This window comes from Ovis aries, chromosome 2 (assembly GCF_016772045.2).
Source record: "Ovis aries strain OAR_USU_Benz2616 breed Rambouillet chromosome 2, ARS-UI_Ramb_v3.0, whole genome shotgun sequence".
NCBI lineage: Eukaryota > Metazoa > Chordata > Mammalia > Artiodactyla > Bovidae > Ovis > Ovis aries.
The window spans coordinates 180,285,314-180,311,685 of record NC_056055.1 but is presented as its reverse complement, the minus strand read 5'-3'; positions in this window follow the sequence as shown (position 1 = coordinate 180,311,685).

The window sequence follows — 26,372 nt, the reverse complement described above, 5'->3', positions numbered from 1 at the left end:
TCGAACGTCTTGTAAGAATTAGGTATTAACAAAGATAGAGCAGTCAGTTCCATGATGTCACATAGATATTGTCCAGAGTTTGTTATTTCTATTTTTCCCTTTCTCCAAATAAACATTAAATTGCAGGAGAAATCATTCTCCCTAAGTGACTTTTCAAGCAGGCCTTGGGAAGCATCGTTACCCACAAAGCTAGTGCAGATGATGGAATTCCAGCTGAGCTAGTTCAAATCCTAAAAGATCATGCTATTAAAGAGCTACACTCAGTATGCCAGCAAATTTGGAAAACTCAACAGTGGCGCAGGACTAGAAAAGATCAGTTTTCACTCCAATCCCAAAAAAGGAAATACCAAAGAATGTTCAAACTATAGCACAATTGCACTTATCTCAACGCACTAGCAAAATAATGCTAAAAATTCTCCAAGTGAGGCTTCAACAGTAATGTGAACCAAGAACTTCCAGATATTCAAGCTGGATTTAGAAAAGGCAGAGGAACCAGAGATCTAATCACCAACATCCGTTGGCTCATACAAAAAGCTAGAGAATTCAAAAAAATAATCTACTTCCAAATTATTTGCTATGCCAAAGCCTTTGACTGTGTGAATCACAACAAAGATTGGAAAATTCTTGAAGAGATGGGAATACCAGACCATCTTACCTGACTGTTGAGAAATCTGTATCCAGGTCAAGAAGCAACAGAGAATCGGACATGAAACAACAGACTGATTCCAAATTGGGAAAGAAGTATGTCAAGGCTGTATATTGTCACCTGCTTATTTAACTTATATGCAGAGTACATCATGTGAAATGCCTGACTGGATGAAGAACAAGTTGGAATTAATATGCTGGAGAAATATCAATAACCTCAGATATGCTGATGATACCACGCTTATGGGAGGAAGCAAAGAAGATCTAAAGAGCATCTTGATGAAAGTGAAAGAGAAGAGTGAAAAAGTTGGCTTAAAACAGCATTTAAAAAATGAAGATCATGGCATCTGGTCCCATCACTTCATGGAAAATAGATGTGGAGACAATGGAAACAGTGTGAGCCTTTATTTTCTTGGGCTCCAAAATCACTGCAGATGGTGAATGCAGCCATGAAGTTAAAAGACCTTGCTCCTTGGAAGAAAAACTGTGACAAACCATAGACAGTGTATTAAAAAGCAGAGATATTACTTTCCCAACAAAGGTCTGTATTGTCAAAAATATGGGCTTTCCAGTAGTCATGTATGGATGTGAGAATTGAACCATAAAGAAAACTGAGTGCTGAAGAATTGATGCTTTTGAACTGTAGTATTGGAGAAGACTCTTGAGAGTCCCTTGAACTCCAAGGAGATCCAGCTAGTCAATCCTAAAAGAAATCAGTCTTGAATCTTCATTGGAAGGACTGTTGCTGAAGCTGATGCAAAGAACTGACTCATTGGAAAAGACCTTGATGCTGGGAAAGATTGAAGACAGAAGGAGAAGGGGATGACAGAGGGTGAGATGGTGGAATGGCATCACCGACTCGATGGACATGAATTTGAGCAAGCGCTGGGAGTTGGTGATGGACAGGGAAGCCTGGCTTGCTGCAGTTTATGGGGTCCAGAGTTGGACACGACTGAGCAACTGAACTGAACTGAAGTGATTTTTCTAAGTCAATGATCTTTGGATATACTCTTCTGGAGAAAAACAAATTTTGAACTTTTGACCGTATAAGTAGTGTGGTCCACGGTGTTTATAGAGTTCTCAAACAAGAAATTTCTAAGTGGAAAAAAAAATAAAGTAAAATAGCAGTTTCTTTATACCTAAGCAGTCTCCAGTTAGGGACTATATGTCAAAAATTTTTATTGATAATGGAATCCCCAAAATAGTGAGGCCATATTCTGAAAAATTATTCTAATTAAATATCAGAGAATAAATCTTATATATTGACTCTCATTTTGGAAAATTATATTCTTAACTAAACCTTGCCCAAGGAACTAAAATGTAGACTAATGTAAATATGAAATTACAAAGAATTCAGTTATCCACCTCAGGATAAGTTTGAGTTACAGGAAGCAGATTTACCATCATGCCTGAAACAATTAAAAGCAAAAACCAAAACCAGACAAAAGCACAAAACGAAATCAAGCAATCTTTATGAAATAACATTTTTTAGGCCATTGAATACTCGGCAATCAAGAACAGTGATTTGGAAAAATGTAAATTAAGTCCTAAGATTGCCTGAGCTTACCTTTGAGATAGACTACAAGACATGGCACGAAGAAGACAAATTGGGCGGGACCCAGAGGTCTCCTTGAATTGATAAAGATAGTTGTTGAAATTCAGGAAAAGCCAAGGCTGCGTGAGTCTGAATGACAAAGTATTGAAAAGGTGAGGGTTGTATAAACAGAACACTCCAGAGATCTTCAGGGGAAGTTTTCAGCTGAAGAAACTGAGTTAAGGGAAACAAAATGAAACAAAAAATCCTCCTCATAATATAGAGGGCATTGACTGAGTACTCAGAGGATTTTGTTTCTATAATGGGGCAAACTTAGATCTAGAATAAACTGTTCTAATCTGTTAAACACAGCTTAAAAGCAAGTGTCAAAATGATTAAATGACTTCCAAATAAGATTAACTGCATCTCAGGACAAAACTTGATCACATTTACATGAATGAAAAATATCCAGCACTCTGAACAGATAAAATTCACAATTTCTGACATCTAATAAAAAATGTGAGACGTTCAAAGAAGCAGGAAAATAATGACTCATAAGGAGGAAAAAATTAGTATAAACATTCCCAGCAATGATATCATGATAAAATAGCATGTGAAGGTATTAAAACAATATTTGAGATGAAAAACACTGGATAGCATTAGAAACAGATTAACACTATAGAGAAATAGATCTGTGAATATAAAGACAAATAAATTGAGACTATCCAAAATGAAATACAGAGAGGAAAATATTAGGGAAAAGAATTAGAGAATCAGTGAACTGTGACAAAAAGTAACCACATATACATAAATTTAAATCTCTGATGGATAGAAGGGTGGATACGGAAAAAGCATTTAAAGAAATAAATGGCCAAAATTTTTCCAAATTTGATGAAAACTGTAAACTCACAAATCCAAAAGATTCAAAGTACTTCAAAAAGAAAAAGTATGAATAAAACTATATGAAGGCATGTTGTAACGAAATTGTTTGAAACCATTGATAAGTATAAAATCTTAAAAGCAATCAAACAATATGATACTGTGGAACAAAGCTAAGAATAATAGCCAACCTCTCAGCAGAAACAATGAGAGTCAGAGGGCAGCTGGGTAATACCTTTAAAACACTGACAGAAGAGAAAAAGAGTTCTAGATAAAGTGAAAGATGTTTTAATATTTTAAGGTGAAATAAAAAGAATTTTGAACAAATATCAAAGTTAAATTTAATAACCTATAGATTTATACTAGAAGGTATACTAGAGGAAGCCCTCAGGCAGAAGAAAAATGATACCAGCGGAAAAATTGGATCTGCACAAAAGAATGAAAAAACACCAAAAAAGCAAAAACTATGAAAGGAAATATAAAGTCTTTTTATTATTTAATTTTCTGTAAAATGCAGTTAACTGTTCAAACTGAATTAGCAAAAACACATTCAAAAGTTAGAAATTTCAAGACTTTCAATAGGTAACAGAACAGAGAAAAAAAATAGCAAGAATATAAAAGATGTCAATAACATTATCAATCAAAATCCCCTAATTTTCATTTGTAGAATACTGTTCAAAAGCAGAATGCACATTCTCTTCAGTTCAGTTCAGTTCAGTTCAGTTGCTCAGTTGTGCCCGACTCTTTGCGACCCCATGAATCGCAGCACGCCAGGCCTCCCTGTCCATCACCAACTCCCGGAGTTCACTCAGACTCACGCCCATCGAGTCGCTGATGCCATCCAGCCGTCTCATCCTCTGTCGTCCCCTTCTTCTCCTGCCCTCAATCCCTCCCAGCATCAGGGTCTTTTCCAATGAGTCAACTCTTCGCATGAGGTGGCCAAAGTACTGGAGTTTCAGCTTTAGCATCATTCCTTCCAAAGAAATCTGAGGGCTGATCTCCTTCAGAATGGACTGGTTAGATCTCCTTGCAGTCCAAGGGACTCTCTTCAAGTCTACACAAAACATTTACCAAGATAGACCACATTCTGAACCACAAACCAAATCTCAGTAAATCTATTTTAACAACATACAATATATGTTCTCTGACCTTGATGGAATTAAATTAGAAATGAGTAACAATATTTGCAGAAAAATTCCTAAACATTTGAAACTAAATAATATATGTCTAAATAATCTATTAATCGAACAAGGAATCAGAAGGAAAATTTGAAAATATTTTGAACTGATTGGAAGTGAAAAAATAACATTCATGAATTAAGGCCCATATTGGCCTCCAGAGACACTGCCTTAATGATGCACCTTGTAATGACCATTTCTATATGTTCCTCTCCATTTAATCCTTTCTCTCTGTTGGTTTTTCAGGTGTTGCCTCTCTTGTCTGGCTACTATCCTTTAAAATAGTAGAAGGCATGTGGAACACTGAGAAGCTGGACAAATAAAAGGATTCAGGCACGTCCAGTTTGCCTAAATAAATACACTAAATGTATTAAGGGAATTTTCATTGACTAAATGATGGATTTGGGGAGCTTCTGTTGAAAAAGTGTTTCAATGCAATTTATAGAAGTTATATGCATCTCATTTTTAATTCTTATCATGGTATTGGAGCCCCTTAGACTTATTTTAATAAGGCAGACATTTATATTGGTGACCATGTTCTACAAATAGCAGTATATTATCCATTTGACCTTTTAATTTGTTATTCACATTAGATACTAAAGAATGGTAATGTTTCGTGACTGACACCTGGGCATGGTCACATCTGTTTTTATTCTCAGCAATGAAAAATGCATCATTTATCTTTAAAATTATACCCGCATTTTCTAAAAATTTTCTCTGATTTGTGTAATTAACTTATTTAATGAGGCACAAAGAAGGTCTCATGCATTGTGCTTATTCACAAACAATGCACGGCTGGATAAATAGCTATTGCACATCAGTCTGCTTGACTTCCTATTATTATCTACCAGCAGGAATAAATTAAAACTTGATTCTGTTGTTACATTCATGTGTACACATTTTCACAGTGTGTCACCACATCGATTACAAGCTTGGTGCTTAGGTTTCAGAATTACCTTTACTTGGTTGAACATGGAAATTTTAAAATAGGATTTATGCAAGTCATGAAGTTATACGCTTGTAGAATCAGCCACGAGTGACAAAATCAACAAGGAAAACACAAAAATAGTCAAAGACATCTTATTTTAACAAATCAAGTATAGGGTAAACTGAAGATAGATAAAGCGGAAAGTTTTGAAAGACCTATAACTCAGTATCTGAGTAAACATCATAGTACATCCTAAGTGTATATGTTACTTTCTTTAAAATAGAATTCCATTTTCTTTTCTTTAAAATCAAGTTTTATTTTATTTTTTAAATAAAATTCTATTTTCTTTAAAATACAATTTTTCTTGTTTTTAATATACAATTTTTCTCTTCTTTAAAATAAAATTTTTCTTTTCGTTAAAATTAAAAAGCCAAAACTAACCTTGCTAAGTATCATACTATCAGCGTTTAGCACAGGTCCATACACATAGTAAGGACAAAGCAAATATTTGTTGAATTCATGAATAGATGAATAAGATATATTGATAATATAATACCATTATAATAATAAAACAGGTCTGGTTTTAACAAGGTCTGTAATTGCTATAAAAATTTATTCTACATTTATTCACTAATTCTTACATAATAAGAAAGTATTGATAATATCTATGTGAATATAAAATATTTATTAAAAAATAATTTGTGCCTATTTTGAGAATTATATATGCTTTGAATTTTTTTGTGAGTTACTCATATTACATAAATGATGTAATTGTTCTAAAATTCTCCATATTCTATTAAATATTTAACTTCCAAATTAAAGCTTTCACAAAATTCACTTCGTAATGGCACTTTAAAACTTCTTCAGAATAAGTCAAAATCTAATGTTACTTATTTAAATGCTGATAGCATTGAAAATGAAGAAAGTCAGATCTTGAATATAAATAGAAATAACATTTTTATTGATAATACAAAGAATGTTAACTTAGCTCTAAGGAAAATGTGAGAGGTAAAGTATGACAACTTAATGGAACTCAAAGTTTGATAGATTCCACTTATTGTTTTGCTCCTCCAAAGTCAAATATGTCACAAAACTAAGATCTGAAATGTGTATTAATTTTCTCAACTCTGAAACAAAGTATAGTGGACTATGCATACTTGCTATATTGACTATGCATTATTTTCTTTTTATATAATGGCAATGCTTTGAGTGGTTTTGGGATAACTCATAGGCCTGAATAAGGCCAGAAAAACTGGGGATATTTTTAGATGTGAGGGTTTTAGTTTTTAAAATGTTTCTTAGGAACATTCAACATATAGGAGGGAATTTTACTTATTTTTGCTTCAACATTAAAATTGTTTAAATACCTACCAAAGATACTATTTTATAGTGCTAGTGTGCATTTAAGAACTGTTATAGTAGAATATTTTATGATCATGGTAGCAACAAACAGAAATGAAGAACTACTCGTAGAGCAAGTGATAAACACAGATCAAACCAGTTTTATGAGCAGCAGCGTGGGCTATAAGCATCTGAGGCTATTTGCTGTAATGACAAAAGGAACCAATATAAAAGATACAAACTATTCCTAACTATATGCACTAAAAAATCTCCTGAAAGAATTAAGTATTTTTATTTTTCTTTTCTACATTACAGAATACATTTCTTTTAGAAGTCGCCCCTCCCCCCACTCAAATGCTCCTCCCTGGCCCCAGAGTTGTTAATTCTTGAAAAAAATGTTGATAATACAAATTCTCAGCTCTAGGATTTATGTCTCCTAATTTGTGTGTGGGTGCCTATTTCTTTCTTTCTAAGTCCAAGCAGTCCTAGGTGTACAACAAGCACTAAATTAAGGCCTGACAAATTTGATTTTTAAATTGTGTTCCCTTATTTTCCCAGGTGGCTCAGTGGTAAAGAATCTTGCCTGCCAATTCAGGAGACTCAGGAGACATGAGGTTCCATCCCTGGGTCAGGAAGATCCTCTGGAGGAGGAAATGCAACCATTCCAGTATTCCTGCCTGGAGAAGCCCATGGACAGAAAAGCCTGGCTGGCTGCAGTCTGTGAGGTCACAGAGTTGGATGACTGAGAATGCACTTATTTTTCTACTAATTATTTTAGGCAATTTATTTTTCAGAAAGCACATAAATAATACATATGTAGAAATAGGAGAAACCAAATTATAAACGGGGCTCAACATTAGGTTCTTGAATAGAGGAGATGGAGAAGTTACAAGAGGAAAAACAAGCGTGAAGACTACAACGTACACTAGATTCAGTTTGTTTCAGCTGGAAATTTGATTCTGAGCTTGGGGCTGATCAAGGAAAAAAAGGAGCCTAATTAACTCCAAAAATACTATTGTTTTAAATAATTACAGGAAAAATACATGCAAATGTAAGTACATATGTAGCATTTCCTCAGGGAATTGGATTGAATTAATATAAAGAGTAATAAAAATGCTATATTCTTGGGTTTATTCTATTTCCAGCAGAGAAACAGTTTAAAGCCAAGAGAACAACTCTTTCAACCACTCTTGGAAGTACTTGTGAGTACAGAGGTCGAGGATTAAAGAAAATAAGACCTATAACTCCTCACTATTTCATTTTCAAAATTATTGAAGCATGATATGTGTATATAATAAATACACCCATTTAAAGGTACAATTTGATAAGTTTTGCCAAATATATAAAGTCATGTAACTTCTAGCACAATCAAGATAAAGAACATTTATGTCACCCTCAAGATTTTTCTCATTCTGCATTTCAGTCAATATTTCCACCTACAGCAAGTTTTAACATTTTAAAGTTCATTTTTAAACTTTCTTAGATTTTTTAAATCAAAAAGTTATATACTCTTTTGAAATCAGAAAATATAACATAATTGAACTTTTAAGTTATTATTTCTAATGTTCTGTTTGTAGGTTTACCCACTGAAGTAATCCAAATTAGAAGTTTGATACAGTATATAATTTCCAGACCTATCTCTGTATTTATTTAAACACTCACCATATATATACAATTTGTATTTCTTTAAATGTGATTTTACCATTTATATTACTCTGCAATTTATCTTTCTTTTACTTTTCCATTTCCCTCACTTGCATATTATAGGCAACTCTCCAGGTTAATGCTCGTGTATTCTATTATTTTAAAAAAATAGAAGTACCTACTTCAATTTATCAGCCTTTCATTATTGACGAAAGATGTCTGATTTTGGATTTTTGTCTTTGAACAACACTGCAGCAAATGAATTTATGTAAAATGATTTATTTTTGCTTGTTTTGCCATAAAATAGTTTTTCAGTTGGGATTTCAGGGGAAAATACACATTTTATAATGATAACTGATAGTGCCAGGTTATAGCAACTAATATTTTACCCAAAACTAAAAAATCTTAGACTTTAAGCATTGAAAATCTAATAATTTCCCTTACTGCCAAATACGTAATTTAAATGAAAACAAAACTAACAATAGAGCTATGTAAGAAAATCCAACACAATTCTGACTTCTCATGATGATAATATCTTATATATTTTAAAATGTTAAGTACCAAAATCTTCAAAGAAAATTTTGGAAGGCCTGCCTACTTTTTAAAAATATTGCAATACTATTCCCACCAGAAGTAAATAATGGCTGGAATATAACTTTTTAACAGACTAGATGATATCAACCTTCAGAAAATTTGACAACCTGAAGGACAGAAATATTATCTCGTATTTGTTGTTAATTTACATTTTTCTGGCTGGTAGTTTTAAGAATCATTTCATGGATTAATTGTGTATTTACATTTACTTATTTGTGAATTTATAGCTTAAAAATAAATTTCAGGAGCTACATGCATATCATATGAAAACTAATACTTAAATAAAACTTCTTAGCTGTTATCTCATATGATCCTGTCACAATTCTGTGAGTTAGATATTAATGTTATTTGGTAAATGAGAATACCTAAGCTCAGAATATTTACCAGGCATAGGTTAGGCCATGGGGCAACAGAGAGGAACAAGAATCATTATCAACATTTAAGGATCTCACAATCTTAGATCATATCATGTTTTTAGAAAATGTTTCCTCTCCTAACACTGGCTATCAAATTTGCTGATTTTACAGTAGTCTTTCTGGGTTTTCTCATCAGTGGAAATAGTGCTGAATCCTGGGAGAGAGGAGAGAAGAAGCATTTGTTACTAGACTCTTTCCTCCCCTGGTGTGTGTGCGTGTGTGTTAATTGCTCAGTCTTGTCCAAGACTTTGCGACGCCGTGGACTGGAGCCCACAAGCTTCCTCTGTCCATAGAATTCTCCAGGCAAGAATACTGGAGTGGGTGAAAGTGAAAGTCACTCAGTTAGTGTCTGACTCTTTGAGACACCATGGACAATAGGGTCCATGGAAGTCTCCAGGCCAGAATACTGGAGTGTGTAGCCTTTCCCTTCTCCAGGGGATCTTCCCAACCCAGAGATCTAACCCAGGTCTCCCACATTTCAGGCAAATTCTTAAGCTGGAGGTTAAGCACAGCTAGTGGGTGTCTCACAAAATTGCAATGCAGGGAAGATAAACTTTGTCACTTTTTCTTCTCTCCTCTATGGTGGGAACACCAGTTCAATTCAGTTCAGTCACTCAGTCGTGTCCAACTCTTTGCAACCCCATGAATCGCAGCACACCAGGCCTCCCTGTCCATTACCAACTAGCAGAGTCCGTCCAAACCCATGTCCATTGAGTTGGGGATGCCATCCAACCATCTCATCCTCTGCTGTCCCCTTCTCCTCCTGCCCTCAATCTTTCCCAGCATCAGGGTCTTTTCAAATGAGTCAGCTCTTTGCATCAGGTAGCCAAAGTATTGGAGTTTCAGCTTCAACATCAGTCCTTACAATGACTACCCAGGACTGATCTCTATTAGTATGGACTGGTTGGATCTCCTTGCAGTCCAAGGGGCTTTCAAGAGTCTTCTCCAACACCGAGGTTCAAAAGCATCAATTCTTCGCCGCTCAGATTTCTTTATAGTCCAACTCTCACATCCATACACGCCCTCTGGAAAAACCATAGCCTTGACTGGAAGGACCTTTGTTGGCAAAGTAATGGCTTTGCTTTTGAATATGCTGTCTAGGGTGGTCATAACTCTCTTTCCAAGGAGTAAGTGTCTTTTAATTTCATGACAGCAATTACCATCTGAAGTGATTTTGGAGCCGAAAAAGATAAAGTCAGCCACTGTTTCCACTGTTTCCCCATCTATTTGCCATGAAGTGATGGGACTGGATGCCATGATTTTCATTTTCTGAATGTTGAGCTTTAACCCAACTTTTTCACTCTCCTCTTTCACTTTCATCAAGTGAAAGTGATAAAAGGCTCTTTAGTTCTTCTTCACTTTCTGCCATAAGGGTGGTGTCATCTGCATACCTGAGGTTATTGATATTTCTCCTGGCAATCTTGATTCCAGCTTGTGCTTTCTCCAGTCCAGCGTTTCTCATGATGCACTCTGCATATAAGTTAAATAAGCAGGGTGACAATACACAACCTTGACATACCCTTCTCCTATTTGGAACCAGTCTGTTGTTCCATGTCCAGTTCTAACTGTTGCTTCCTGACCTGCATACAGGTTTCTCAAGAGGCAGGTCAGGTGGTCTGGTATTCCCATCTCTCTCAGAATTTTCCACAGTTTATTGTGATCCACACAGTGAAATGCTTTGGCATAGTCAGTAAAGCAGAAGTAGATATTTCTCTTGAACTCTGTTGGTTCCTCAGTTTTCCAGCGGATGTTGGCAATTTGATCTCTGGTTTCTCTGCCTTTTCTAAACCCAGCTTGAATATCCAGAAGTTCATGGTTCACGTGTTGCTGAAGCCTGGCTTGGAGAGTTCTGAGCATTACTTTACTAGCATGTGATATGAGTGCAATGTGTGGTAGTTTGAGCATTCTTTGGCATTGCCTTTCTTTGAGATTGGAATAAAAACTGACCTTTTCCAGTATTGTGGCCACTGCTGAGTTTTCCAAGTTTGCTGACATATTGAGTGCAGCACTTCCACAGCATCATCTTTTAGGATTTGAAATAGCTCAACAGGAATTCCATCACCTCCACTAGCTTTGTGCATAGTGATGCTTTCTAAGGCCCACTTGACTTCACATTCCAGGATGTCTGGCTCTAGGTGAGTGTGAGTGATTACACCATCATGATTATCAGGGTCATGAAGATCTGTTTTGTACAGTTCTTCTGTGTATTCTTTCCACCTCTTCTTAATATCTTCTGTTTCTGTTAGGTCCATACCATTTCTGTCCTTTATCAAGACCATCTTTGCATGAAATGTTCCCTTGGTATCTCTAATTTTCTTGAAGGGATCTCTAGTCTTTCCCATTCTATTGTTTTCCTCTTTCTTTGATCACTGAGGAAGGCTTTTGTATCTCTCCTTGCTATTCTTTGGAACTCTGCATTCAAATTGTTATATATTTCCTTTTTTCGTTTTCTTTTCACTTCTCTTATTTCCACAGGTATTTGTAAGGCCTCCTCAGATAGCCATTGTGCATTTTTTCATTTCTTTTTCTTGGGGATGGTCTTGATTCCTATCTCCTGTACAATGTCAAGAAATCTGTCCATAGTTCATCAGGTACTCGAGATCTAGTCCCTTAAATCTATTTCTCACTTCCACTGTACAGTCATAAGAAATTTGATTTAGGTCATACCTGAATGGTTTAGTGGTTTTCCCTACTTTCTTCAATTTAAGTGTGAATTTGCAATAAGAAATTCATGATCTGAGCCACAGTCAGCCCCTGGTCTTGTTTTTGCTGACTGTATAGAGCTTTTCCATATTTGGCTGCAAAGAATATAATCAATCTAATTTCGATGTTGATCATCTGGTGATGTCCATGTGTAGAGTCTTCTCTTGTGTTGTTGGAAGAGGGTGTTTGCCAAGTGTGTTCTCTTGGCAAAACTCTGTTAGCCTTTGACCTGCTTCATTTTGTACTCCAAGGCCAAATTTGCCTGTTACTCCAGATATCTCTTGACTTCCTACTTTTGCATTCCTGTTCCCTATAATGAAAAGGATATTTTTGGAGTGTTAGTTCTAGAAGGTCTTATAGGTCTTCATAGAACCATTCAACTTCAGCTTCTTCAGCATTACTGGTTGGGGCATAGACATGGAATACTGTGATATTGAATGGTTTGCCTTGGAAATGAACAGAGATCATTCTGTCGTTTTTGAGATTGCATCCAAGTACTGCATTTGGGACTCTCTTGTTGACTATGATGGCTACTCCATTTCTTCTGAGGGATTCCTGCCCACAGTAGTAGATATAGTGGTCATCTGAGTTTAATTCACCCATTCCAGTCCATCTTAGTTTGCTGATTCCTAGAATGTCGATGTTCACTCTTGCCATCCTGTTTAACCACTTCCAATTTGCCCTGATTCATGGACCTAACATTCCAGGTTCCCATGCAATATTGCTCTTTACAGCATCGAATCTTGCTTCTATCACCAGCCCCATCCACAACTGGGTGTTGTTTTTGCTTTGGCTCCATCCCTTCATTCCATTGATCTCCAGTAGCATATTGGGCACCTACCAACCTGGGCAGTTCATCTTTCAGTGTCCTATCTTTACATACTGGAACACCAGTATTTAATCTCAAAGAATAATTGTGCCCTTTAAGTTCTTATACTTTTAATGTCAGTCTTTCTCAATGTCTGTTTATGCAAAGTGGGATATCTGTATCTTGGTTATTTTTAGCTCACTTTTTCTTTAGACAGTGCAAAGGAACAAAGGGGATATGAAAAACAACAACAACAACAAAAGATTTGTCCCTGAAAGGAGTTGATAGGAGAGAGGGCCAAGTAAATACATACATCATTCTTTAAGATGGGGGAAAGCTACACAGAGGGTGCTAGAGGAGCACCAAAACTGAATTCCAAAACTACATTGGAATTCAGGTGTTAGGGGAGCTTCCTGGAGGATGTGGCTCTTGGCTAAGCTCTTGAGATTATAATCTGAGACATGTCCTGGCACCTTTGGTCCCATTTCTGTGTAGAAACACATGCAAAGCAGACTGGGAACTCTGATGCCACTCACTGGGTACCACCAACCACACTCATTCCCATCCTTTGTTCTGATCCTTTTTGAAGATGGTTCATTTTAGATCAAGTTACCTAACAAATGTTTTAGGTCAACCTTACTTTGCCTGTAAACCATAACAATGGAAAGATAAGATTAAACTCTTAAATTTTTTTTCAGACACACTTAGTGATCATTCAATCAATTTGATCAATTTAGTCACTCAGTTGTGTCCAACTCTTTGTGACCCCATGAACCACAACACGTCAGGCCTCCCTGTCCATCACCAACACCCAGAGTCCACCCAAACCCATGTCCGTTGAGTCGGGGATGCCATCCAACCATCTCATCCTCTGCTGTCCCCTTCTCCTCCTGCCCTCAATCTTTCCCAGCATCGGGGTCTTTTCAAATGAGTCAGCTCTTTGCATCAGGTAGCCAAAGTATTGGAGTTTCAGCTTCAACGTCAGTCCTTCCAATGAACCCTAAGGACTGATCTCCTTTAGATTGGATTGGCTGGATCTCCTTGCAGTCCAAGGGACTCTCAAGAGTCTTCCCCAACACCACAGTTCAAAAGCATCAATTCTTCAGCACTCAGCTTTCTTTATACTCCAACTCTCACATCTATACATGCCCTCTGGAAAAACCACAGCCTTGACTAGACGGACCTTTGTTGATAAATAGAAAAAAAAAGTCTGGAAAAAAAAGACTATTAATTCAAAAGGATATACACATCCCAGTGTTCATAGCAGTGTAATTTATAATTGCTAAGATATGGAAGCAACCTTTGAATGTCCACTGACAGATGAATGAATCAAGAAGATAAAGTACTTATATACAACGGAACACTGCTGCTGCTAAGTCACTTCAGTCGTGTTCGACTCTGTGCGACCCCATAGACGGCAGCCCACCAGGCTCCCCCTTCCCTGGTGGAGTGGATTGCCATTTCCTTCTCCAAGGTATGAAAGTCAAAAGTGAAAATGAAGTCGCTGAGTCATGTCTGACACTATTCAGCCATTAAAAAAAAAAAAAAAAAAAAGAAATTTCATCCTCTGCAGAAACATGGATAGACTTGCAGGGCATTATGTTAAATGAAATATTTCAGACAGAAAAAGATAAGTACTGTATGAATCACTTATATGTGGAATCTATTTTTTAGAATATTTTATTGTTTTTTAGTTAGAGGATAATTACTTCACAATATTGTGATAGCTTTTGCCATACAGCAACATGAATCATCAGTAGGTATACATAGCCCCCGCCCTCTTGAACCCCCTCCCCTCTCCTCTTCCCACTCCTCTAGGTTGCAACAGAGCAATGGCTTTGGGTTCCCTTTGTCATATATTGAACTCCCACTGGCTATCTATTTCATGTATGGTAATGTGCGTGTTTCAGTGCTATTCTCTCGTATCATCCCACCCTCTCCTTCCTCCACTGTGCCCAAAATGTCTGTGTCTCCTTTGCTGCCTTGCAAGTAGGATGGTCAGTACTATCTTTCTAGATTCCATATATATGTGTTAATGTATGATAATTATCTTTCTCACGTACTTCACTGTGTATATGTGGAATCTAAAAGTAAAAGAAATTAGGGACTTCCCTGGTGGTCCAGTGGTTAAGAATCCGCCTTGTAATCCCGAGGTTGCAGGTTGGGTCCCTGATTGAGGAACGTAGATCTTGCTTGCTGTGGAGCAACTGAGCCCATGTGACGCGACTACTGAGCCCACACGTTCTGGAACCCAAGTGCCACAACTAGAGAGTGCATGTGCTGCCATGAGATCCTGCATGACTCAATTAAGCCAACACAGCCCAAATGAAAATACAACAAACTAGTGACTGTAACAAGATAGCAGACTTACGGATGTAAGTAACAAACTAGTGGTTACCGGTGGGGAGGGGAGGCAATATTGGGGTGGAGTAAAGGGAGGAACAAACTATTGGATGTCAGACAGGCTCAAGGATATATCTTAGAACACTAGGAATAGAGTAAATATTTTGTAATAACTGTAAGTGGAAAATAACCTTTAAAATTGCATAAAAATAAGAAAATTTAAAAATTGACAAAAAATCTGATTTTAGCATAGTATTTCTTTCTAAAAGGAGCCACATCATTGGGGGAGGGAACGTGGAGGATTTGGCAGCTGTGTTGAGTACTAAAGCCAAAACAAGATGTCAGAAATGGATATTTTGAGATGGAGATATGAGTCTATAAAGCAGAGGAATTGATATGAACAAAGGCCTCAGGTTATTTAGTATGTAACTTACATAGGTGAGCAAGGGAAGAGTAAATTTTGGGGGCAGCTGCTGAGTGAAGCATGAGGAAGATGGTGACTGGGACCAGTTTTCCGAGGGTGTTGCAGGAATTTGGTTTTATTCAACAGAAAAAAAGAAACACCACTTGGAATTTAATCAGGTTTGTGAGTAATGAGCTTTGACTAAAGGCATTTCATTCCAGTTGTAAAATCAGGAATGGATTGGCAAGGAATTCAATTCAGAAGAACTGAGAGAGACTCTTGGAAGTAATTTGGGAGAGAGATGAATGCTTCTAGAAGAAGCAGTGTCTGTATTGTCGAAGCCCGACTCTCTCTCCTAACAGCACATCCATTCTGTCAAGGTTGCTCTCCCCACTTATTCATTCACACACAAATTCATTCATTTTTTTCAATAAATATTTGTTTCACTCCTTTAAAACATTTTTTACTTGATTATAGTTGCTTTATAATGTGTCAGTTTCTGCTATACAGCAAAGTGAATCAGCAATACATACACATATCCCCCCATTTTTGGATTCTTATAATGAGAACCTACATTGAGTAGAGAAAACTGTATCCAATGCTCTGTGGTGACCTAAATGGGAAGGGGATCCAAAAAAAGGGGGGTATATGTGTTATATTTCAATCCTAATTTCCCAATTTGTTTCACCTCCTCCTCCCGCCTTGTTATCCATATGTTCATTATGTCTGTGTCTCTATTTCTTTGGAAATAAGTTCATCTGCATTGTTTTTCTAGATTCCGCATATAAGTGATGTTAAGTGATACTTGTTTTTCTCTTCCTGACTTACTTCACTCTGTATGACAGCCTCTAGGTCCATTCATATCTCTGCAAATGGTAGTTTTATTCCTTTTTATGGCTGAATATTATTCTACTGCATATGTGTACCACTTTGCCCATTCCTCTGTGGATGGACATTTAGGTTGCTTCCATGTAAGTCATGCTATTTTTATAAACACTGAAGTTATAGCAGTAAGCAAAATGATCTCTGCTCTAATGCAGACTGTAGCATCCTTTCAGCACAACTGAATTTCTCACACTTTACAAAATGTATGCTTCAGTGCTTAGTTATTCCAGAACCTAAAGGAAAACATGACTTTTGGTGACATTTCAAGCCCTGGACAAAGGGTGAGATGTGTCAGATAAAAAGCTAAATAAAACAAAACACTTCACCTTCTTGAAATTATATTGTGTAGGTAACTAACTGCTTTCCTACTCACAAAATTACATGTACCGTCATAGTTTCAACTTATTAAAAATCTATTTTCTGCAAAGCACTATGTTGAATGCTTTACATGTATTATCTCATTTAATCCTTATAAAAAATGTAATAAATTCAGAACTGAAGTAGCCAGAATAATGACTCCTAAAAAGGTGTCTGCATCCTGACCCCCAGATTAGTTACTATATTACATAACAAAAGTTCAAGCTTTTGAGAAGATGGGATGATCCTGAGTTATCCAGATGGACCCAAAGTAATCACATGAACCCTTAAAAGTGGAGAACTTTTCTCAGTCGCAGTCCAAGAGACAGATGAGACAACAGAAGAAAGGTCTGAGAAATGGTAGCTTGAACAGAATTTCTGTTGCTGGTTCTGAGACATAGGGGGCTATGTGTTAGGACCAGAGAGACATCTCCAGGAGCCTTCCAAAGTGACATAGCAAGGAAACAGAGACATCAATTCTACAACTCCATGGAAGGATTCCCACCAAGAACTGCAAGTGGATAGGAAGTGGCTTCTCGCCTAGAGCCTCTATAAAGGGAAGAATTCTTGCCATCACATGGATTTTAGCCTGTTGAGACATGCACTGGACTTCTGACCTTTGACAACATTTGCATTGCTTCGGTCACTTACTTTGTGGGAACTGTTTTACAGCAGTAATAGGAAACTAACACAAGGATGATAATGACTTTTTTAATAGATGAGGAAACTGAGGCTCAGTGATTTACACTACTGTGTTCATATGAAGCATTAAAGACTGAGCTAGGATTTAAACCTAGTGAATTCTGGTTTCAGTGAACTCTGGTTTCTTTTTACTGAAAAAAGATTGTTCTTTGTACAGAAGAGGAAATTGAAGTCTAAGTGCTTACTCATGGTCATTGAACAATTTGGCAGAGCTGGGACCACAATTCAAGTTTACTGTAAAGCAAAGAAGTTGTTCGGTAAGAAGAGATAAAAAGATGAGAGATGTATGGATGTGTGCTAAATTGCTTCAGTTGTGTGTGACTCTTTGTGACCCTGTGAATTGTAACCTGCCAGACTTGGAAGAAAAGTTATGACCAACCTAGATAGCATATTGAAAAGCAGAGACATTACTTTGCCAACAAAGGTCCGCCTAGTCAAGGCCATGGTTTTTCCAGTGGTCATGTATGGATATGAGAGTTGGACTATGAAGAAAGCTGAGTGCCAAAGAATTGATGCTTTTGAACTGTGGTGTTGGAGAAGACTCCTGAGAGTCCCTTGGACTGCAAGGAGATCCAACCAGTCCATTCTAAAGGAGATCAGCCCTGGGTGATCTTTGGAAGGAATGATGCTAAAGCTGAAACTCCAGTACTTTGGCCACCTCATGCAAAGAGTTGACTCATTGGAAAAGACTCTGATGCTGGGAGGGATTGGGGGCATGAGGAAAAGGGGACGACAGAGGATGAAATGGCTGGATGGCATCACTGACTTGATGGATGTGAGTCTGAGTGAACTCCGGAGTCGGTGATGGACAGGGAGGCCTGGCGTGCTGCGATTCATGGGGTCGCAAAGAGTCGGACATGACTGACCGACTGAACTGAACTGAGGCTCCTCTGTCCATGGAATTCTTCAGGAAAGAATACTGGAGTAGGTTGCCATGCCCTCCTCCAGGGGATCTTCACAAACCAGAGATTGAATCTGTGTCTCTTCTGTCTCCTGCATTGGCAGGCAGGTTCTTTACCAGGAGATATATATGTGTTGAATGGGTTTGGTTGGGGAGCTGGTGAGATGTGGAGATTGTGTGGAACTCAGCCTTGCTCTGAGTGCCTATGTTTCATTCAGCATAAGTATCAATAAAAAGTGTTTAGCACCCAATTATAAAATGAGTGCCTGTCTTATTTAGAATTGTTGCAGGACATAACTAAATATAAAATAATAAAAATACAAAAAATTCATATGAGCTATAATCTATTGAATTTCTTGTTTGTACCTCTTAATCACTTTTCACCCTGTCTCCTTAATTCTGTACCCTAGATAGCTATACTTACAGATGTATTGTTAGGCCCTCTGGTCCACTGGTTTCTGATTGGTTTCAGCCAATGGACAGAATGGGAAGATGATAGGAGGGTAGGAGGGAAAATGGGATCAGCAGGGACCTGTAGTTTCATCTCCCCGGGGTATTACTGTACTCTGCAGTACTAATTAGCTTTCACATTTCTTTTTTTTTAAGCTTGCGACTAAAAGCATGATGCTCAGTGCAGGAAGAGATTCCATTTAACCCAGAGACTAACTTGTTTTTGATGAGTTTGAAGCAATGTACCAAAAAGGGAAGAATAGGGAAATAGAGTTGGTAGTATTCAGAGAAATAAGCCATCAAAAGTACAAATTAAGTTATTTTGAAAGTCTTATGTCTTTTGGACTTCCCTGGTGGCTCAGATGGTAAAGCGTCTGTTTACAATGCGGGAGACCTGGGTTCAATCCCTGGGTTGGGAAGATTCCCTGGAGAAGGAAATGGCAAACCACTCCAGTACTCTTGCCTAGAAAATCCCATGGATGGAGGAGCCTGGTGTCCATGGGGTCACAAAGAGTCGGATATGACTGAGCAACTTCACTTTCACTTTATGTCTTTTAATATATTCATTTTAAAATTCTTATAATATAAATATTAGGCAGAATTTAAATGCAAGAAAGATATTTATTAGAAAATAACCCCAAAATACCGTGAATGTCTCCAATGGGCACAATATATACTGTATTCTAGTGTATGCCCTGGCAATTAGCCCACTCTCCATATAAAATGTTGTAGGGGTACTGTTTTGAAAAAGAACTGGAAACTGTGTCTTTTGCTGACAATTAGTTCAGGACTCTCTTGCTGACAATTAGTTCAGGACTCTCTTGCAATCTACCATTATAGATTTTGGCAAATAATGTTCTCAATGTTCTATCTAATTAGATACTGATAACAGAAGGGGAAGGCCGTTATTTAATAGAGCCTTGGGGTTAGACTAGAGAACAACTTGTTATCTTGGTCAAGGCAACCGACTACACAGCCTTAGTTTTCTCATCTGTAAAATATTTATAAATTTTATATGCATTAAGTACTGCCTTGTAAAGTTCTTGCAAAGCTCAAAAAACAAAACAAAAACAGAACAAAACACAATATTACCTGAAAGCTAGGTATTTTTAAGATAAGACACCTATGAAAGACAATAGATTTTGGTTTGCTTTATGAACCTGCCTACTGACTTATATGAGCACTTGTATATAGATAACTCAATTTCAGCTTAATGGTATCAAATATTGGAAATTAAAAAGCTGCTTCACTCTTGTTATAAAGTTTTGTTGGTTTGGATAAGCATTACAGTTCTTTCTGGTAAACTCTCATAAATGAGTTGTTCTGAACCCATTCAAAACTTAGAATTTTCTGTGTCAGTGATTATTATTCCTATTAGAGAAAAGAAGCAAGGTTTGACATGACAAGGAACCCTGTCATTGAAAATAATTCAGCAAGGTGATACCTAATTCCAGATTCTTTTACCTTCAAGATTGAAAGCAGACAAAGATCACTCTCCCTTTTCTCTTCATCTCTCCTCTTTGATGTTAGTAGAAGCCTTTCCTTCCTTTCCACCATACCCATTTCCAGAATTTATGATTTATTTAACCAAGGCTGTTTTCATATTGACTTGCTTTGTGTGTTGTTTCACCAGTTCTTGGTTCTTTGTAAAATACCTATAAATGTGGGTACTGTTATAATCATAATGTTAGAATTTTTGCAAGGGGATATTTCTCAAAATTTTTCCCATACATGACCTTTATCCAATAGAGTTGACATCTTTTGGCAGTATTTAAATTTCTTATAAACTGTTTAACATTGACTAGGGGAAATACAAGTATCCATTTACATTGGAGTAACAAAAACTATTGTTCCATCCATTTCTTTTCCTAACATAAACTAGTATTGTATACTATACCCATTGATTCTCTTAGGAAATTTTTGTGAACTAAAACGTATCACTACAAATAAAATTATTATTAAGGCAGTATATACTTCTAGAAATCTTCAATTTTTCTGCCCAATTGATAACCTGAATATTTAAACCTGTAGATTCAAATCATAGATTTGAGGTGCCATTATTGCCTAAAATATAAAGCCAGCCAAAAAAGATAATATCTGTCCTCTTCTAAATTAAACTAAAATTTTCTTCAGCCTGTATTTCATATAGTTTCTATTTTCTGGTGACTGAAGTCAGAAAACAAGAAAAAGTGTAAAAAAGGGGGGGCATGTCTGTGTTAATGTCTGCATGTATTTTGTCTCTCAATCATCTTTTAAATGAATATACTCCCCACCCTCTTGAGCAACTTATAATGTCATTATTATATCTATGCATTGCATTCTACAGCAAAGAAAGTAGAATATGATTTACAGGTAGGAAGATCAAAGAATATTTCAGAAGTGAGGGGATATCATTTAACTGAAGAGTGACAGATGATTACACCTTGCCTCAAGTCACCTGTGATATTAAAAATAAATTAAATCCCTAGAAGAAAAGCAAAGCCATTCAGTTTCCACACCCGTCTGTAAGCTTGATGTTTATTACCTTAGCACTAGCAGCTTAGAGAAATATCTTTACATAGATTGATTCTTTCAAAGCTTGAAAGGGAAGTCCTTCGTGTGGAGGGTCAGAGCAATCTTTCCAAAGAGTTTAAATCCTAGAATTCCTAAATTTTCTGCATTCATATTTTAAGGGTATGGTCTTTATTATTTATATGAAAGTGAGAGATTTACCTATTTGGTTAAACCTTCTAGAATTGTAAATTTACTAGTAGTTTTTTATTCTAACTATGAAAAACTATCTTATCTAGTTCATGAAACAGGAGAGATAATTTATGCATGCAGTTTACATTGAAAATGGACAAAGTCTAATATGTTCACTAGATGAAAGATGAAAAAGGAACACGTTTCCAAAATTTGTTTCCCCATCCTGCCCTAACCACAGTCATTTTTAGAGAAATTCAGAACATTATATGAAGACCACTCAGGAAAAATATGTACTCTCTTTGACAAGCTTAAGACTGACTATAGTGGTAGGTGAATTAGTCATCTGCATAAGTTTTATAAATTTACTTATTAGAAATAAGATATGCCAGCACTTCCTTTGAGAAAAGGAAAATGATAGCTTTTATCAAATTCAATACAATTGAGACATATTAGGTCAGCTACTACTCTGCATATGAAAGAAACAGAATTAATCAAAGCATGGTGCTCTCAGTCCCTCGTATTTAGAGCAGAGTCTAAGCAACCATATTGGTTATGTTTGCCACAATAATGTTGTATAAGGAGCATATCTGCTGTTCTGCTGGATATCAGTTGGTGCGAAATGACCATGGCTGAGATAACTGGGACAACCCCAGTCTGCTCCATGTGTCCTTCATCCTCCAACACACTAGCCTGGGCAGATTCTCATGGCAATAGTAAGCCTCAGTGTGCAAGTGCATTTCAAGCATCCGCTTGCATTATATTTGTTAACATTACATTGGCCACAGTAGATTGTCTGGTAGAGCTCAAAATCTGTTGAGCAGATACTACAAAGTAAGATTGCAAAAGGAAACAGAGAGGCATAATGCATTTCAACCTAGCAGTTTTTCAATCTAACACAAAACCTGTACTCAGAAATAAATGTACTGTGGTAAGTAGAGTATCAGAATTAATAAGGTAGACAAATATACGTAATTCAACTTGTATAACCACCATGTCACTAGAAGAGTCTTCCGGGAGCAGGTAATTACAGAGGATCAGAGATTTAAAGACAAATGGTCGTTTGTCAGGCCTCCAAGGAAGATAATGGCATTTCAGATATTCAGAATATGTGGAAACCGGAAAGAGCATAATGTGTAAATGGAACTATAGGAATAGCATATGATCGTTTATTAAGTATAGACATGGGTGGCGAGGATAGCATAAGTGCTAAAGAGTGACAGTTGAGGATCTCAGATAGGAATTTGGGAGCGAGACTCTGAAGAATGTACCTGCAAAATGTCCATTTGCATGATGGGTAATTCTCTTTAGAGTAGGTTTATGATAGAGTAGAGAGGGAGGGATGGAGGAGTGAGATACCCAGAGGGCATTAGTTGCATGAAAGGGGAGGGATGGATGTAAAAAAGCAACCATGCAATTGTTTAATATAAATTCTGCTTCATAGTATTTATGAGATTTAGTTCTGATCATGGTCATTTTAAATTAAAAATACATACAAAGGATTTTTCCCTAGGTAATTTTCTCCTGTAATTGAGATTACTATGCTGATCTAAAGAATAATTACATGTACCATGCACCTTCTACCCAGAGTTTTAATGCACTTTTTCAAGTGCATTTCAAACATCCTTTTATGTTGCACACATATATGCTAACCACTAGATTATGCAAAAGTGGAACAAAACATAAATTAACAACAAAAATAAAAAACTTTAGAATTGGATTTTCTAGCTTGGCTTAATGAAATTAAAATCACTATCCTAAAATAAAAGCTAAATTAGTCCCACTAAGAGTGAACTTAACAGAGAGACAAAGGAATAAAGGTATGGATCAGGAACATGGAGTAATACCTAAGAGGAGAGGCATGAAGGATAAGGCTCATCAAGGAGGAAATGGTGAGACTGATGGTTTCATTGTCATGGAAACATTTGGAGAGTCAATTTGGACTTCTCTATGTTTCACAACCGGTTCTTAAAATCCACTCACGTGTATAAACCCACATGCATACATATGCACACACACAACACGTGCACGCAGACAGTCATACAACCTTCAAGTAGATTAAAGAGAGATAACACGAATTATTTGCAAATTTGCATAGGATTGGCAAATTTGTTCTGTGCAAATAATAAGCATAGGATAAAGTTTAGTTTTGTTTCCCTGATGGCTCAGACAGTAAAGAATTCATCTGCAATGCAGGACACCTGGGTTCAATCCCTGTGTTGGGAAGATCCCCTGGAGAAGGAAAGGGCAACCTACTCCAGTGTTGTTGCCTGGAGAAGCCCCCTGGTGCGCTCCCTGATGGGCTCCTCCATGGTGTCACAAAGAGTCAAACATGACTGAGTGAATAACACTTTCACTTTCAAAAATAAATGGATACATGTTGAAGGATTAATCACATTATGTAAATACACAATAAGAAACCATCCAATATCTACACTGAATTTATAGCCTAAATCTAAGAGGACAGTACCATTTTCAGTTTACTGATTTTATTTAAACTTGATTTTTTAAAGGTTTAAAAAAATTTGTGTACATGTTATCACAGAAACCTCAAGGGTAGTTTATTGATTTATTCAGTCATCCATACAGCAATTTTTTTAAAAAAAAGTATGAAGCAAATACTTGTAACAAATACCATGGATGCATTGCAGAGTCAGTCACAGCCCTGCTTCTAGGATCTCACTCTGGAGTAGAGAACTGGCATACTAAATGGTAGACTGCAATTTGACAAATAGAATATTAGGAGAGGATTCCAGGAACTGCAGGAAAACAGTGAAGAGCAATTATTTCTTCAGTTGTTCTTGGTGTTGCTTTCTGAGATTTCACTGTGTTATAACAGAGTGACAACTGACCTAAGAAGTAAAGTACAAACAAGGGACAGAAAAACATTCCAATAAGGGAGAAAAAGATACTCGAAGAGAGAAATAGCTTGGGCACAAATACTTGCATATTAAAGTGTGTGATATATCTGGAGAACTGTTAACAGCTGAATGTGCTTGGAATACTGACCAGAAGGAAAATAAACACAGGAAAGGGAAAGGAGTCAGATACCCCTTTTACTTTGTGGAATTGTCAAGACCTGAGTTTATGCAGTAAATAAAGTATTCATGCGTGGATGCTGCGGACTATCCACAAGTAGTTCACAGGCTAAGGCTCTGTAGTTATTGATGGTATCACATTCTTCTGATGCCCTCAATTTTAAAATTATTTTTAGTACTTTTGTTTTTAAATTGTATCCCCCACAAAATTGGGCTTTCCTGGTAACTCAGTGGTAAAAAATCCACCTGCCAATGCAGGAGATGGCACAGGGGCCAGTTCAATCCCTGGTCCAGGACAATCCCCTGGAGGAGGAAATGGCAATCCACTCTAGTATTCTAGATTGGAAAATCCATGGACACAGGAGCCTGGAAGACTATAGTCCATGGGGTTGCAAAGAGTTGGACATGACTGAGCACACACACACGTGTGCACACACACATACCCCATGAAATCAGTTCAGTCCTGACAGTGAAAAGGGTAGTCTCTCAGTCGTGTTTGACTCTTTGCCACTCCATAGACTATAGCCTGCCAGGCTCCTCTGTCCATGGAATTCTCCAGGCAAGAATACTGGAGTGGGCTGCCATTTTCTTCTCTAGGGGATCTTCTGGACCCAGGGACTAAACCTGTGTTTCCTGAATTGCAGGCACATACCTTACTGTCTGAGCCACCAGAGAACACATCCTATAAATGTCTCTTGGATCTGCTATTTAGGCCAGAATCTGAAACCTGCTATTTATTTTAGATGCTTCTCAGTTACCTGGGTGCAGAAATCTTACTCATTTGTGGGGCCTGAGGGCAGTCTTAAATATATTCTTTGGTTGCAAGCAACAAAGACACCTTCTGTTTAACATAAACTCAAAGGACTGATTGGAAGTAATAAATGAGAGTAAGTGTTAAAGACCAGCCTGGTGCAAGACAGGATCTAGGTTGGGTCCAGAAGCCACTACAGAAGGAGTTTGTAGATGTTCTCTGTAGGAGGCTGACATTAATGTATCTCAGGTTCAACAAGTTTCCACTGGGGAGCTCTAACAGGAAGTCAGGGGTGGCTATCTTTGTGAACCAGGCAGATGCCTAAACTTCTATTGACTATAAACAAGAAAAGCCAAATTAAATTGTAAGCAGATGTGCAGAAGAGTGTATATTCACTCTGGACACTCACAGTGCCCCTAGGAAGACCTTAAAAAGTCCCTTCTCTTGGACACTTTGTTTCCTCAACCACCATTTGATATTTACCTCAGCTTTTGCAACAGTCCTATGAAGCCTGACTCAGTTTTCTGACCATTGATTTTGGTTGGGTATAACTGTTATAGCTGGCCTGGTTTTCACTCTACACAGCTGCTGGTGGTCTATTCCTGGATACCTCTGAAGTTCACTCCTTGTTTCTGCTCTGGCTAGGTCCCTACCCATCTTGGACTTGCTTGAAGATGAGCTGATTCAGATATTATCTTTTGGTGTTTTTAATAATTATTACTAAGCCTCCATATAATTTCTCCCATCAGCTACCTTTTTCTCTATTCTTCTCAGGCTTATCACTGAAAAGCTCTCAAAATGATTTCTGTTCACCAGTTAGTACATCCTCTTTATTTTCCTAGTCCCATAACATTTATTTAAGTTCATCAAGTCTGCAGTGCTTCAGCCATACTAAATTTTCTCTCTTTTTCCCTTAATACTTGCTAATAATTCAATCTACCCCCTGAGGTTTGTAGCCATGGGGTCAAACAAAGCTAATACAGTGTCAGCACTAAGAGGTCCATTGAGTAAGATGGTAGAAATTTCTAGTCATCACCCATATCTGATTCTCAATTTCTGTGGCTATTCAGGAAATTATTCTTCTTTGTTCTTTTTTACGTTTTACTAAGTGAAAACCTGTAAATGATTTTGACTCATGGCTTTTCAAGGAAAGTAACTTTTGTCATTTGTAAGCTAATGACTTAAATAAT